We start from the raw sequence: 16265 nt of genomic DNA on the forward strand, positions 1-16265 counted from the left end.
TGGAAAGTATATTTGCTAAAGATGGAAATAAAACCCTTCAAGTTAGTGATTTAGTCATCCATGTAACACTAGAGGCTCATAAATTTTCTTCGCAAATTTTAGAGGGGGGAATACAAAAGATTACTCTTCCAATTACTAAGCATGTAGCACTAATGGTAGATGTTGAGAAAGGGAGAAGTATATGAGTTATAGAAAATATATATTTTGTTGCCATATATAATTTACCTTTAGAAGTATATAAGTTAATTTGTGGTTTTAATAGGTATTAAAAACACTCCTCACATGCCTCTAACAAATTACTACATAACATATACCAATACAACCATTGTAAAAGAGTTTCTACAAGTCGGATAGGAGGTATATTAGAAAAATAAAATAGAAGACTAGATTTTGAAAAGACAAAATTACATACTTTAAATTGATGAAAGCATTGATCAAACTAAGTAAATAACATCCCTAAGGCCAAAAATAGAATTCAAGTCCAACTTTAAGACAACATTTCCATGAGATAATGCCATAAAAAGTTGTAATGGTGTTAAAAACATAAAATGTTTGTTGGCCGTCGTTTTTGGTCCAATTTTTCTTAAGAAAACACACTTAATTTATGTATTCCTCTTATAGACAAGAGCAAGAGCAACAAAATAAATAGTAGTCACATTCCTCTTCGAGGAAATATTTTTCAGATTTGGAGTACCGAGACAATTTGTAACTGACCAAAGCATACAGTTCACTTCCAAACTTGTTCGTGATCTTATAGACAAGTACAAGATCAACCATAAAAAATCAACTCGTATCATCCTCAAGCAAACAGACAAGTAGAGTCAACAAACAAAGTCCTGGATAATATCATGACGAAGACTGTACAAATGAATAGAAATGACTGATCAGAGTAATTGAGAGATGCACTGTGGGCATACAGGATAACATGGAAGAACACAACTGGGTTCAGTCCATATCAGTTAGTAAAAGGAAAAGAAGCCCTATTACCCATATAATTTCAAATACACACATTCAAGTTAGTAGAAAAGTTGGAAATGGAATTATTTGAAGCACGACAAAAACGAGTAATGGAATTAAATCAACTGGATGAAATAAGATAGTAAGCAGTGGAGCACACATCTCTTATGCAGCAGCAAAGAATAAAATGACATGATTCATTCATCAAGAACAAAACATTCAATAAAGGAGATTGGGCATTATTGTTTGACTCCAAAATTAAAGATTTCATTTAAAATTTTACAACTCATTGGTTGGGGCCATATGAGATAGAAGAGATCTTTAATAATGGAGTTGTCAAAATAAAAACAATTGATCAAGAATCTATTTCATTTGTAGTTAACAGACATAGGCTTAAGCCTATCAATAAAGAAGACTTTATGAAACAAATTTCAATAGATACTGATCTAGAAATAATGGAATAGCATAGCAATATGCCTTCCATTATTTTAGAATAATAATAATAATAAAAACAATAAAATAAATAAATAAATAAATAAGTTTTCTTGTGAAAAGTTAGGCAACTAACACAAAGAAAACTTGAATTCATGGAGGAAAACCAACTAGTTTGTCTTGTATGAATTCTCTTGTTTTATTCTTACATCAGTTTGATTTTGCAGAATTAACCCTCCAAAACAATAGAAGACTTGAGGACAAGTCTTCACATAAGCAAGGGGGAAGTTGCAAAAGGAACTCTCTTTGAGGAGCTAAATTCAAGAAGGAACTTGAATTGCATGATAGAAGGGACCTGAAACATCATTGAAAATATTGTGCAGAAGGGACCTGAATCATCAAGTAAAAAATTACAGAGAGGACTGGAAAAACAACAATATTCAAAGATCCTGAATCAATGATGGATTCAAAAACATAAAGAAGGAATAAATGTACATTACAATCTATCCTAGAAGAGCCATTAAAGACATTGACCAGAAGACATCATAAAATACTTTATGGGAGTAAAAGTACAGTGAGTAAAAATTCTTGCTCTTGAAATTTCAATTTTTAATTTTTTTTTCTAGAGATTGTTAAGATTAATTTAATACTTGACATGCATATTTTACCTACATTTCACTACCTTCATTATTATACCCATTATATTCATATTATCCTATTCATTATATTCATTTCCATATCCATTATCCTACCCATTTAATTCCATATACCACATTTCTTTTCATACTCCAAATATCAAATATTCATTTCATATTCCATATATACATCATATTAAACCTAGGTATTTTCTTAAAAGCAAATGGATTAGAAATAGAGTGCCCAATAGTCAAGCCCTAGACTTAAAAAACCATACCAAAAGTTAGTATCATAACATTTAATTTTAAATATGACCTTAACGTGGTCATTTTAAAATTTAATTACAAATGTTGAAAAGTTCATATTATGAAATGATATAAGAAATTGAAATAATGCATTTTGATAAGACATAATCAAAGTGAATTAAAATAAAAATGATACAATGTAGTGTTAGTTTATACAATGAAATGCCAATACAAATGATGCGATGATATGCATATAATGCAACGAAACAAACATTATGAAATTGTATTATGATATCTTTTGGTGGCATAATATGTCGGGAATGGATATGAAATGGATATATGATGAAGTTCAATTGGCAAGAATCCATCCAATGTGACTGTAATGAATTTCAATGGGCATAACAACCAAAACCATAATGCATTGTGCGTACATATGAGATGGAGTGATAATATGTTCGAGTGGACATACAAAGGTATGTTAGTATGATTATACGGTGACATAAGTCGACAACAGTTGAGGGTTATGGTAATTAGTAAAACCAAAATGTGGAGTTATGCACCGTGGGTAAGTATGGAGGACTAAGCCATGGAGGCATCACAGTCAGAGGTTGAAGCATGCGGGAATGGTAAAAAAATTGAAAACACAGTAATACAATATTTCAACCAAAACAAACACTGTGAGCCTCCGCATTCAACCAAACTCTTACTGTGCACCTTCGCCATTTTTAAACACAAACCTTTGTAAAACTGCCTTTTCTCCAACATCATAGCCATTTACAAGCTCAGGGAGGACATCGAATGTCGTGTAAGCTATTGGCACGCATTTGAATATCTAGTGAAGAATGATTTGACAGAGAAAACACAGGAATGAAGGAAATCAAACCGAGAGAAGGGAATCAATAAATATAGTAGTGGAGAATCAGAGAGATAAGAAGAGTAAGCAAAGTTGACTGCGGGCTAAGCCAAGAGATCTGGTAGTCGTGTAAGAGTAAGAGGAGTTGGTAAGCAAGAAGGTAAGAGAAAAACCTAATTTGTTTTCATAAATGCAACAGATATTTTGATGTGTAAATCCTGATATTTTTAATGAAAACACCAGTTTAACTCCTAGTTATATGTTAGTGCTTCTACCATTGTTTAAGATTTTTCACTATCATCATTCATTTAGACTCTGCTACCAAAAATTACATAAGGTTTTTGAGTGGAGTTTAATATTAGAAAACATTATGAAAAGCAGGGAGATAGGGCCACGACTCATAGGGAATCACTGCATTTCACCCCAAACAAGTAAATCGATTTAGATCTTCTATGTTTAATCATGAAATTGCCAAGTTTGGTTGATGAAACAGAGTGTTGAATAAAAAATGAACTAGTTGTTATTTGATTGCACAAACAATGAGCTCAAAAATTACTTTTGTTTGTCATATAAATGAATTTGTTAATCATAGGGAAAGAGTTATAAACAAAAATCAAAAGGTCGGAGGAGCTATGGCATGATTTTATTTTATTTTATTTTTGTTTTTTTTTTTTAATTTCAATATCAAAATAGAGTTTGTATTTTCGATTTCTTTTCTTATAAACAGTGAATAAAATGAATGATATGTATGCGAAGATAATTTCATTTACATGTATAGAGCATGGATTTTGATGAAATGGAACATAATAAAGAATGGTTTGTGCATCAGAGAATAAGCAGGATGTTTGTTTTTTTATGATTTCCATCTACAAAGAGTAATGTTTTGAAAACAACAATGACTTATTGTTGTAGAAAAACAGAGATTAAAGAAGCTTGAATTCATTGCTTTTGAAGAGTATCAAGAAAGAGATAAGCTCTACTACTACAATGTATAACTGAATCGAGAAGATCTATATGCATGAATGATTTCTATTATCATTTTTAAAATGTGATTGATGAAAGTAGAGTGATATATCAATTGGTTTTCAGAAAACATGGCTACAAGGATAGAACGAAAATCCCAGATTGAGCTGTGGAAGAAAGAAACAGTAGAGAAACTATATCAAGCTAGACTTATAGGTTTTCTTTAGAGGTTTAATGGGCATAATGAAAGTATAACCAGGGATTTTGTAACAACTATTCCCAAGAACAAACTATGGTAGGAAACTTAATCATTACGTTGACTCCAGAATACATCTCTCAGGCATTAGATCTACCATTAACAGGAGAAAACTATTATAAGGTTCTACACTTCAAAGAGAAAGCATGGACTTTCTTCTTAGAGAAGAAAAATAAGGGAACTTTTGATAGAACCAAAGGCATATCAAGGGAATGGTTAAATAAGCCCTGGGGAGAATTAGTTTTGATCATTCAAAAGTTTTTAACATGTGATAGAGGCCATAGTGTGGCACATCTTTATGATGTCAGACTGCTCTGACACATCAAAGGAAAAGTATAAATTAACTTGCCATATTTCTTCTATAGGAATCTGATTAAGATAATAGAGTCAGTGGAAAATGAAACTAAACCAAAATAATATCAAATTTATCATGAAGGACTTATGAAAATTCTCGTAGAACATCAAGTGAGAACTCAGCGTATAATATGGAAAGAATTTTTATTCCAAAATAAGCATGAAGAAGAGGCCATAGAAGAGAAGTACAAAACAGATAAGGAAACCCAATGCATAATGAATTCACCACTCTATCGAAGAAGTAGATCTGATAACAAACACAATACTGTCATGATTGACAAGGAGACATCTTTCATATGCACTCCTAGGAGGCATAGGAGAAAGATCCCAACATAAACAAGTAGCAAAGACCTTGAGGTACATATTGCAGAGACACTTTCTAAAGAGAATCAAGTAGAAGACATAATAGAAAGATGGGAGAAAGAAGCATTCGAAAAATACTGACATTTTGATAATCTATATGCCACATCATTTTCCACGGATACACAGGAATTATAAAAATAGTTGCAACTGAGCAACATAAAAGAACTGACAGATCAATTAGAAATAAACAGGACCTTAAAGAAGCACTTGAAGAAAGAGAATAAAGCATATAAAAAAAATAAGGCAAAGTTGGTCAGGAAGAATGAAAAACTAAATGAGGAGGTAGGAAAACTTAAAAGAAATGATGATCTACTTTGAAAATAGGCTTTCAAGTGGTTCAAAGATAAAAACGTGTGGAAAAACAAGTATGAGAAACATAAGGTTAAAGCTACCATTTACAAGGAAGAACAGTAAAAGGGGATAGATTGTCTACTAGAAACAACACAAAAGGAAGCATTAGAGTCAAGCACAATGTTTACAACAGAGGTCAGAAGATCCAAGAGGAAGAAACAAGCATGATGACATGCTTGTGAATGAGTAAGGGGGAAATGTTAACCCTCGTTTTTTGTCCAATTTTGCTTAAGAAAACACACTTAATTTATATATTTTCCATACATTTTCCATCACATACACCCCATTTTGATGTATTTGTGCATATTCAGGTATATAAATTTAATTTTCCAATTTTTAGATGTTTTTATGAAAATTGAATTTCAGAGGCATTTTTGGACAAAATTAGAAATTCCTGTAATGGCTACCTGGATGTCATATTTGTAGGACACTTGGGCATGAGCTGAACAAATTTATGGAAATATTAGGAACTAGGATTGAACTAACTCCTATTGGTTTGGTCAAACCAAACTTAAAGAGGCCCTATCAAAGCTAGTCAAACATGACCAGTCATTCAGAAAATCCCTAGGAAATAGGGCAATTTTATGATTTCATGCGATTTTCCATATTTTTAGTGATATGATGGATGAGTTTGACTTGGATATGTGGGATATGGATATATATAGTTGTTAGAAATATTTTAAATCAGTTTTTCCATACTCTTCTATTTAAGTCAAAACATTGAAGGTTTATGATATGTAGAATTTGTATAATTTTATTTTGAGACTTCTCAATACTTTGAGTTAATTTGAGGAATATGTTGTATCCTCCTTTTGTTGTTCAATGGTGTGGATGATTGATTGAGTTTTCAGTAGCTGATAATCTCTTCATGTGTGCCAGGCAATGGTGGAGGGCCAACACTCCAATCTAAGTACACTTCATGGTTAATCTAGCTTGATTTTATTAAACTAGTTTTGCTTCATATTTGTGTATTTGATTTGATGTATGATGATTTATGTTTGGTGATGAATATTGGTTTATTTATCATATTTATGTGAAGGGACAACCTAGTGCTCAATTTTAACCCTCCTATTGGATTAATAAATAAAAAACTAAAAAATTCATCTTCCTTGCTTTCATGTAATTTTTCAAGTTTTTAGTTTTCTAACAATGGCATTATGATGAATGAATATGTGATGTAGAACAAAGAAGGACCTTCTTAGTTAGGAGCCTCTTTCATTATTTATTTATGCATCTTTCTTAAAGTTATTGTTAATTAGTTGTTTTCGATTTCTATTCACGAAGTAACATTTTGGAATAAGGACACCATTGGTTCTCCCAAGTTATGAGCCACTTCATCTCACACATATTACTTAAGTGAAATAGAAATTACTTAATTAGATTTATATTTATAATATGTATTTCCTCAACCCTTTAAGTTTTATCTTCTAACCTTGGCTACATCTGATATCCACACATTTTGGACATGCTTCTAAATTCTACAAACCTGGATTGATAATCAAATACTTGTGTTAATTTATTCAATAAATGAGCCCAACACTGTTCATGGTATGTAGAAAATTTATAGGGAAATTCCATATGATAAAAATTTAATTACAACAGTTAACGTCAATGGTTTAAATGACCATGCAACATTAGAGGCTCATAGATTTTCTTTGCAAGTTTTGTAGGGGAAATAAAAGAGATTACTCTTTCAATTAATAAACATGTAGAGTTAATGGTTAGTTCATTTAAAGAAATAGTTGTTTCTATTAGGGCCTAAATCTACCTCAGGCTGAAGGAAGGCAGGTCTAGGGTAACATCAAACCATGCTTAACCTGGTAGCTATCCCTACCAGGTTGGGAGAGGGCTCTCTCCTTGTCAATCTCAATTAGAATATGGAAATTAGGGCTTGAGATAACTAAAAATAAATGCTGATTTTAGGCTACGTATATTAGGTCAGAGGATTTTGTTCGATTTTGATGGCTGGTTGCTGGATCAAATGAAGATGATAGCTTTGGGTCTGGGAAATCAACTTAGATTTGCAGGAGGTTCTGTGGGGCAAGGTAGGTAGGTGTTTTGTCACTTTTAATTGGGTGTGATGGTAAGTGTAAGACCAGTGAAGATTTGGAGAGGGCATGCACAGTTCATGAGTCATCTTTGAACAACAGAAAACATTAAAAACTAAATGTATCCCCAAGGCAGAGCACTAAATATCAATGGACTCCAACTATTTATCTTAATCAATTTAGCTATGATGAGAGAAATAGATGCTGGCACATATACACATAAGAGAAACTAAATAACAAAGGAATAAAAAATGCCAAGACACATTACCACAAGAATCCCACAAAATTCTACAAAACCCTGGTCCATTTCCTCGCCAAACTGCAGAAGTGATTTACAATAAAGCTCAAAGCATCCACAAGAGTCCAACCTTTACAAATGACTAAGAAAGTACATAATATAGGCATCAAACCACCAATGCTAGCTATCAGGGGTCGAATCCATGAGTCAAGGAGTTGTTTCAACAACATCTAAACTAGGAACTAGAAAATAGGCAATGGAATAGCTTGCCTTTAAAACTATGGAAACTGATTCATTCAACCTCAAACCACCTCTAACTGATGTATCTATCCCCTCAAGTCATTTTTCATCAAATTTACATCATATTACATCATTTACCATCACAAATTTACTAAGGAGAAGAGAAAAAGTCAACTAGTAGTCAAACTAGACGAAATTCTTAGTTTTAGGCAAAATTGGCAAAAAATTTCCTGATGCGCAGCACCGCTTCATGGTTGCTTTTCGAGGCCTTCCACTTCACCAAATCAGGCCCAAGATAGCTTTCTGGAAAGCTCTGCCTATCTAGTTTCTGTAACACTTTTAATTTTCTGATTTGGAGTTGATTTTCTCTTTCAAAAATCATTTCTCCCAAGACTAGTTCCTGTGGGTCCAAAAAGTGGCAGAGAGGGCATTTTTGGGTGTTTTTTGCCCTTTAGGTGACCTAGATCTCCTCCAAATTTTATCAAAATTTCTGGGTTTCATTGTTTTTCGATGAGGAATCCAAAACTACAATCCATTTGGCAAAATACTAAGCCAACTGAATGCACAACGCCAGTAGCACTGTGCATCCACTGAAAATTCCTGTGTTTTTAATTACAAAATTGTAAAATGAGAAAAATTTCCCAAAATTTCTTCAAATTTGGGAAGAGGCAAGCTTATTAACTACTTTGTTGATATAATGAAGCTTCAGCCAAGATTTTCTGTTTATATTGTTCTTTCTTGGCCCTCAAAGCTCTCTATAACTTAGCTTTTAGCCTGTTTACCCTTGTCTTGCAAATCTTATTCTGAGGTAAGTAATGATAAGCCATATGGCGCAACATTTTCTTTTCTTTGTTAGATTTCTCAAGAATCTTCTCAAGGTGAATGTTCACCCTTTCCAACCATGATTCTCGATCAGCCTCAATTTCTTGCTCAAGGGATGTCATCTTGATTTTTCTTCTCTTTGCCACTTGCCTATTTTCTCTAATCATTTGCAGCTCCATAATAGCTTCCTTATCCGCCAGTTGCTTGTTTTCATGCTCAAGAAAGTTGATGATCAATTTGGCCCTCTCAAGATCAAGTGATAAGGCTTGGATTTCAGCCTCCTCCTCTTTGATAATCATATCCTTGAGTCTTGAGCTTTGAGAGCCCAAATCGGTCACATCCTCCTAAATCAAACAAAATCCTCTGACCTAATATACCTAGCCTAAAATCAGCATTTATTTTTAGTCATCTCAAGCCCTAGTTGCCATATTCTAATTAAGATTGACTAGGAGGGAGCCCTCTCCCGACCTGGTAGGGCTAGCTACCCAGTTAGGCGTGGTTTGATGTTACCTTAGACCTACCTTCCTTCAGCATGAGGTAGATTTAGGCCCTAATAGTTTCCATACTTAATTTAACTTTACAAGTATATATGTCTAAATTTATAATTTGAATAAGTATAAGAATGCTCATCAAATGTCTCTAACCAATGAATACTCAATGTGTACGGATACAAAACCTAAAAAAGTGTTTCTACAAGAAACTGAGGAGGTATATTGGAAAAAATTAAAAGATTAAATTTTCAAAATCCCATTTTACTTACTTTAAATTTATGAAAGCACTGATAGGAATATGGTGTTTATACTGTATATTTGACAAATGAAGGAAAGGTTCAAGGCACTACAAAATTCATACACTTGCCTCACATTAGAGATTGAGAATTACACTCCATGTATGATGTTGTGACATTTTATTTAGCAAAAATAGATCTATCCTACATAAGGTTAGTAAATTTTAGATGTAATGGAGATTCATCCATGATGAATTCGTAAACTTTCTCTACTAAGAGTTTTTAACATGCCCATCATTTATAGGATATTAATTGTATAGCTCATCGACAACCATTAACAACAAATGATGCTTTGTCTTATTATGTAAAGTGGCATACTATTGGTATATTCACAAATAACTTTTATTTAGGGATAATATACTAATATACATGGAGAATTGAAAGATCTAATGGAGTCATTTCCAATCACGAGTATAAAAGTGTTACAAATTCATCATATTAAATGGTGTTCTAGAGGAAAACTCGTGGAAAGACTTAATAAGTTCATGCTTCCTCTGTGAAGAGATTATGAGTTAGGGGAAAAATGTATGGGGTGGACACAATATTTCAAGTCCAATTTGTCATCCACTTACTTGTATATGTCTTTACTGACTTATGTAGATGAATCAAAAGTTCCAGGAGGATCATGTTACACTATATCTATTGGAACTACTTTGAATGTTATTATTAGCTTGCTTCATAAGTGGTTTTCTAAGAGGCATAATTGGGGAAGGTTTAATACACATTTCATTCTTTTTAAGTAAAACACAACAAGGAATTCTTGAGTTTGCAAATTACACATATGTGGAACATTTAAATGCATTGATATTTAAGATTTAACTAAAGTAACAAAAAATGGGGACAGTAGTTGATTGCATCATGTTGGGAAAAAAATTGTAATAGATGTGATTGACTCTCTAAATGAAAGTTCATAGCTAAGTTACCTACTTCTATTGCTTTTTTTTTTTTGTCATAATTATTATGAGGATATGAATGATAGAGACACAAACATGAAGATGGATAACATATTTTTGTGAGAAATTTGTTTGGGGTCTTATCTCTTGTGAAAAATGTTATATCTTTGGGTGAAATGAATGAATTTATTTTCACTATGTATATATCATACCCATAAGATATATTTTTGGAGCATGGGATCTATGTGGATGTGAACATGAATGATTTGACAAATTTCCATATTTGATTCAATTACCACAAAATATTCTTCTTATTCCAACTAATACAATAAGAGATGAGAGATGCTGCTCAAAATTAAATCAAGTAAACCAGGATAATATATGAAGACTTTCTTTCGAAAAATGCAATATGCTAATGTTAATTCGATATGTAATACACCTCATGGTCTAAACGAGGTAAATTGGGATACTATTTATGATGTATGGAAATGGATTAAAGCTCAGAGGTCTCTTCCACTAGAAAAATAGATCCATATCTCTAATGATATAAGATCTAGGAATTATGAAGAATGTGAATGTAAGCTTCAATCTTTATTATTATCATTGGCTTATTGTGTAGAGTGTTAGAGCCTAGATTGACCTCAGGCTCAAGGGAGGCAATTCGATGGTAACCACAAACTAAGCTTAACCTGGTAGTTGGCCCTACCAGCTCAGTAGAGGGCTCTCTTCTTACGAACCTCAGACAAGATGACTGGATCATGAACAAGATTTTATGCTAGGTATAGTAACTCAAGGGTTTTGATTGATTTTGTTGGTTTTTTGTTGGATCAGATGGAGCTAGGTAGTTTGGTTCTGGGAAATTAGGTTAGAATGTAGGGTGTTCTATGGGGCAAGGTAGGTATAGGCTTTTACACTTGAAATTAAGTGAGGTGAGATGTCTAAGACTGGTGAGGAGTTGAGGAGGGCATGTAATGATCATGTATCCTTCTCAAACTACAGAAAACATAAAATACTGAATGGTTTTCCAAGGTAGAACATTGCATACATAAAATATGTAAAAAACTGATAAAAAAAGAAGAAAATATGCAAAAGCACCATACCACAAGTATCCCATAAAAATAGTTGCAACTCCTATTAATTTCCTTGCCAAACTGCTTACAATGATGTACAATATAGTTCAGAGCATCCAAGTGAATCCAACCTTTGAAAATCAGAAAGAAAATACATAATATATACATTACAATCCCTCATCCTAACCATCAGGGGTCGAAACCATTAGAAGAGGAGTTGTTTCAACGATTTCCAAACAAGGACCAGGAATACAGGCAGTCAAACAACTTGCCTCTATAAGTAGGGAAACTGATTCATTCACCTCAAAACCACCTCTAACTAATGAATATACCCACTAACACTATTTTACCATTAAATTTACATGAAATTTCATAAATTAGATCAGTAAAAAAATCCATGAGGAGAGAGAAATCAGATTCCAGTCAAAACAGGGGAATTCTGATTTTTTAAGCAAAATGGTCAAAAGCACAGCACCACTTTCCACCTGGTTTTGGAGGACTTCCCCTTAGCCAAATTACGCCTATGATAGATCATTGGAAAGGTATTCAAGTATAGTTTTTGGAACACGTAGAATTTTTTAATTTGGAGGTTATTTACCCCCTCAAAACGTGAATCTCCCAAGACTACTTCTGTGTGTCCAAAAAGAGGCAGAGATGTCATTTTTTGGTAGTTTTTGGACCTTTTGGTGACCCAAATTTGCTCCAAAACTTCTAAAAAATTCTAGGGTGCATGTCCTTATCATCATTAATCCAAATATACAAACCTTTTCTCCATCTGATGCTCCAGGAGAAAGCGCAGCGTCGGTGGCGTTGCACTTCTGGGCAATTTTTTTGCGTTAAAAATTAAAAAATTTCAAAAATGCAAAAACTTTCCAAAATTTGCCCAAATTTGGCATGGAAAACCATCATTAGCTGTGTTGATGGGCTAGGGAGGTTTCAGCCAACATTTTCAACCTATCTTTCTCTTTCTTTCCCTCTAAGGCTCTCCTCAACGTAGCTTTCAGCTTCCTAATCCTCATATTACAGATTTTGTTGTGCTCATGTAATGGTAGGCCGTGTGTCGAAGCATTTTCTTATCCCTGTTGGTATTCTCAATTAGTCCTTCAAGATGTATGTTGACCCTCTCAAGCCAAGTTTCCCTATCATTTTCAATCTCTTGCTCAATAAGAGTAAATGTGACATGAGCCTCTTTAGCCATTTGTCTGTTTGCTTTGATCATTTTTAGCTCCATGAGGACTTGCTTGTCACTCAATTGTTTATTTTCCTGTTCCAAATATTTGATGATGAGCTTGGCTCTCTCTAAGTTGTCTACCAAATCTTCTATTTGAGCTTCCCTTTCTTGAATGATGATGTCCTTGACAGTTTCTTCATCCTGAGCTTCCAAGTCATTGATGCCGACTCCATGATGAGTAAAGTGTTGCTGTGGCTCCTCATGCTCAATCAGATCAAAATCTCTTTCATCCTCATCATCAAGATTTTCCTCTTGCACTTTCTCCTTGCCTTTGCTCAGCTACTCAACTTGTATTTGTTTTGTTGATGACGAAGGCAAAGCCCCTTCCACATCTTGTGGAGATAACATTTTCCTATGGACTGATGATGAAGGCAAGGCCCCTTCAACACCTTGTGGAGGAATCACTTGCCTAGAAGCTGCAAAAAGTCTCCTTGTGCCTCTCTGATATGTTAAGTACACTGGCACCTCAGTATTTTAGGTTTCCTTGACCTCTTCCCTTATTTCTCCATGGCTAGAAGGCCCACCTCCTTATTGATGCACTGGTGAAGGGATCTGTGGACCTTTGAAAATCTCATGAGAAATGAAAGTCTCCCAAGGAATGTTAAGAAGACTGAGATGTTGAAGAACAATGGTTTGATCAAAGAGTAATGGTAGATCTTGTTCAACTGCTGAGGGTATGGTTTCTTCTGCACAATGTAAGCTATATTATCAATATCTCTAAACAAGGAATATGGGAGATTCATCATTCTTACCCTGGTGAAGTGCATGAGGAGTCCGATATGGTAAGCATACAACCGGGAGAATTTGCCGTCACAAGAGAAATACTTGATAATAATCCTCATCAAAGGAACATACCTGTTCTCCAAAAATTTAAAGGGGAAAAGCCTCTTTACCCGGTTTCTATATTGAGGCTTGATGTAAGGTTCATAGTAATCCTCATCAAGATCATGACCCTTGTACCATTTTTCACCAACATTAGGGATTTTAGTGGCCTCTGAAATGACAGTTGGTGATATTGTAAAGGTTACTCCAGCAAGTTTCACCTCATTGTTAGGTAAATGAATCACAAAACGTTCAGCCAACTCATGGTGAAACTGAACTCTTTCCACTAGTTCACAAAATTCAAAACATGCTTGGTGTCTGAAACAAGAAACTACCAGTGGGCAAGCTTGTAATTCTCTCAAACTAGTGGGCTCCCCTCTAATGATTTCTCCTCCTTTATTGGGCTTCCTCTATTGCCTGTGCCTCTCTATAGAACTCTCACTGAATGTTTCCTCTTCATATTCTTGATCATTGTCTATGTCCATGTTTCCCTTAGTTTACATAGTGGTAATGTATGGATGGTGCTATGGGAAATGACTTGGAGGAATGGGTGCAAATGAAGGTGTGGGAAAAATGTATGAGGGAGGGGGTTTGGGGAGTGGTAAGTGAGTGATAGAGTGTGATAGCAGTAGTGGTAATAGGGTTTTAGCTTATGGAGTGAATGGTAGGAAAAGTAGGGTTTTATAATAGAAATTAGGGTTCTAATTTTAAAAATGAAAAACCAAGAAATTCTTCACATGGGCACCATAAACAACATGAGAGATGACAATACTTACTTGCCAAGAGGATATTTGGAGGTAATTTGGTGAAATTCGAAGGCTTGGAGTGTTTTTGGGCATTGCTTGTCACAGCGCAGCGCCGGCTACAGGAGCGCAACGCCAGTCTAGGAGTACAGCGCCAGTGTTAATTTGCACTATGTGAAAATGCTAGAAGTGCATCTCTAGGCTAGGAGAGTAGCGCCATCTACAGGAGTGCAGCGCCAGTCCAAAACCTCCAGAAGCACAGTGCTTTCCTGTGTTTCTCTCAATTACACTTAGAAATCATTTTTCCTCTCTCCTTGGCTCTTTGGATTTGCTAAATAACACAATGGCATGAAAATAGGAAAGAATAAATTTATATATGATCCCTTTTAATTTTTGCTTTTGAAAACCCATTTTTGTAATGTCTCTTTGTTTCTTTCAATACTTTGTTTTTCAAGTTTTATTTTATTTTGCTTGCATGTGGACTAATACTCTAGATACCTTTGATTTTTTGCACTGGTAGATGCATCGCGAAATCACAAGATTAGGAGGAGCTTGGGAACAAATATTACATATAGAAACAATAAAATTACATCATAAATGACGATAAAAACAATAATAATCTCTTTTCACCTCAAAGTAAGTTTTGAGGTAACGACTACATTTGTGTTAGATTTTAGGCTTCTGTGGGAGTTTTTTGATTGCTGATCCGGATTAACCACAGTCTTCACTTCATTCTGCCAACGTTTCAAACCCCAAAGGGGGTCCATCATCAGGACAATAAGAAAGAATAATAATGAGAGATTATTGAGAGAGAATAGAATTGCGACCTGGAATTAAATACTGTCTTTCAAACTAATAAATTTTGACTTTAAGACTCTTTATTGGTCTCCTCATATCCTTGCTGATCGTTATTGGCATGAAATAACTGATTTTGACCATGATAAAACCCTGAAACCTAAAGACACCAAACCCTAATACCTAATAAGATAAATTGCACAGTAAATCATGGACCATGACTAAAACAAGAAAGGGGATCACCAAGTACAGATCATGAGGAGAAAAACTAGAACCAAATGCTGCCATCAGTGAATCCATGACCTAATGGAATGACTCATTTGTATGGGACTCCTACTATGAAATGCAAAAGAGTGAATTTTGATCACTTATGGCAGTGTGAAGACACTGATAGTAACATTGGCTCCAATGGGGATGGTAGCTCCTTGGAGGTTCCAAGAACACCGTAGACCTAGTAGCCTTATCCATTGGGGAACGGAGTCATCCTCTTCAAAAACTGAAAATTGACACTATGCAAATGGAAACTGACTCATGACTCAAACTGTGACTAGAAACTGAATTAAACACACAAACCTTACACAAATCATTCAACTTTATAGCCTTCACCTCGGGCCCCAAGTTGAAATGACTTTCTACCTGGAGATGTTGCAATGAAAGGGAAAATGGTATGTACAATGATCATATCATGATTTCAAAAATCACCTCAGAAGTAGTAGTGCTTCAGGAGCCTACCTTTTATTGGCCCTCCTGGACAATCCTAACCATCCATCTCCTTAAGCAAAATGGCATTATGTCCTCTGTATGTTGCAATATTATAGGGTCCCTTCCATAAGTTTTCAAACTTACCGTGCTTTCCTTTGTTCACATTTCGAGCATCCCACCACAACACTACATCCTCTAGCTGGAATTTGTCTGCTTTGGTTTTCCAATCATAGATTTTCTTGATATTTTCCTACAATCTGAAAGTGTTTTGGGAAAATTCATCCCTTGTTTGCTGCAAATGAATCATCTGATTGATTCTCCGCTAAAAGTCATCCTCTTCACTGCTAGCCTCCTCTAACAATCTCATAACTGGAATTGCAACAGATGTTCGAAAAAATGTGTCAAAGCCATAAACTAATTCAAATGGAGACATACCTATGGATTTCTTCTGGCTTACTCTGTCA

The sequence above is a fragment of the Pinus tabuliformis genome, chromosome 5_1, assembly GCF_031772625.1.
Source record: "Pinus tabuliformis cultivar Carrire ecotype Pingquan chromosome 5_1, CPIR1, whole genome shotgun sequence".
NCBI classification, from domain to species: domain Eukaryota; kingdom Viridiplantae; phylum Streptophyta; class Pinopsida; order Pinales; family Pinaceae; genus Pinus; species Pinus tabuliformis.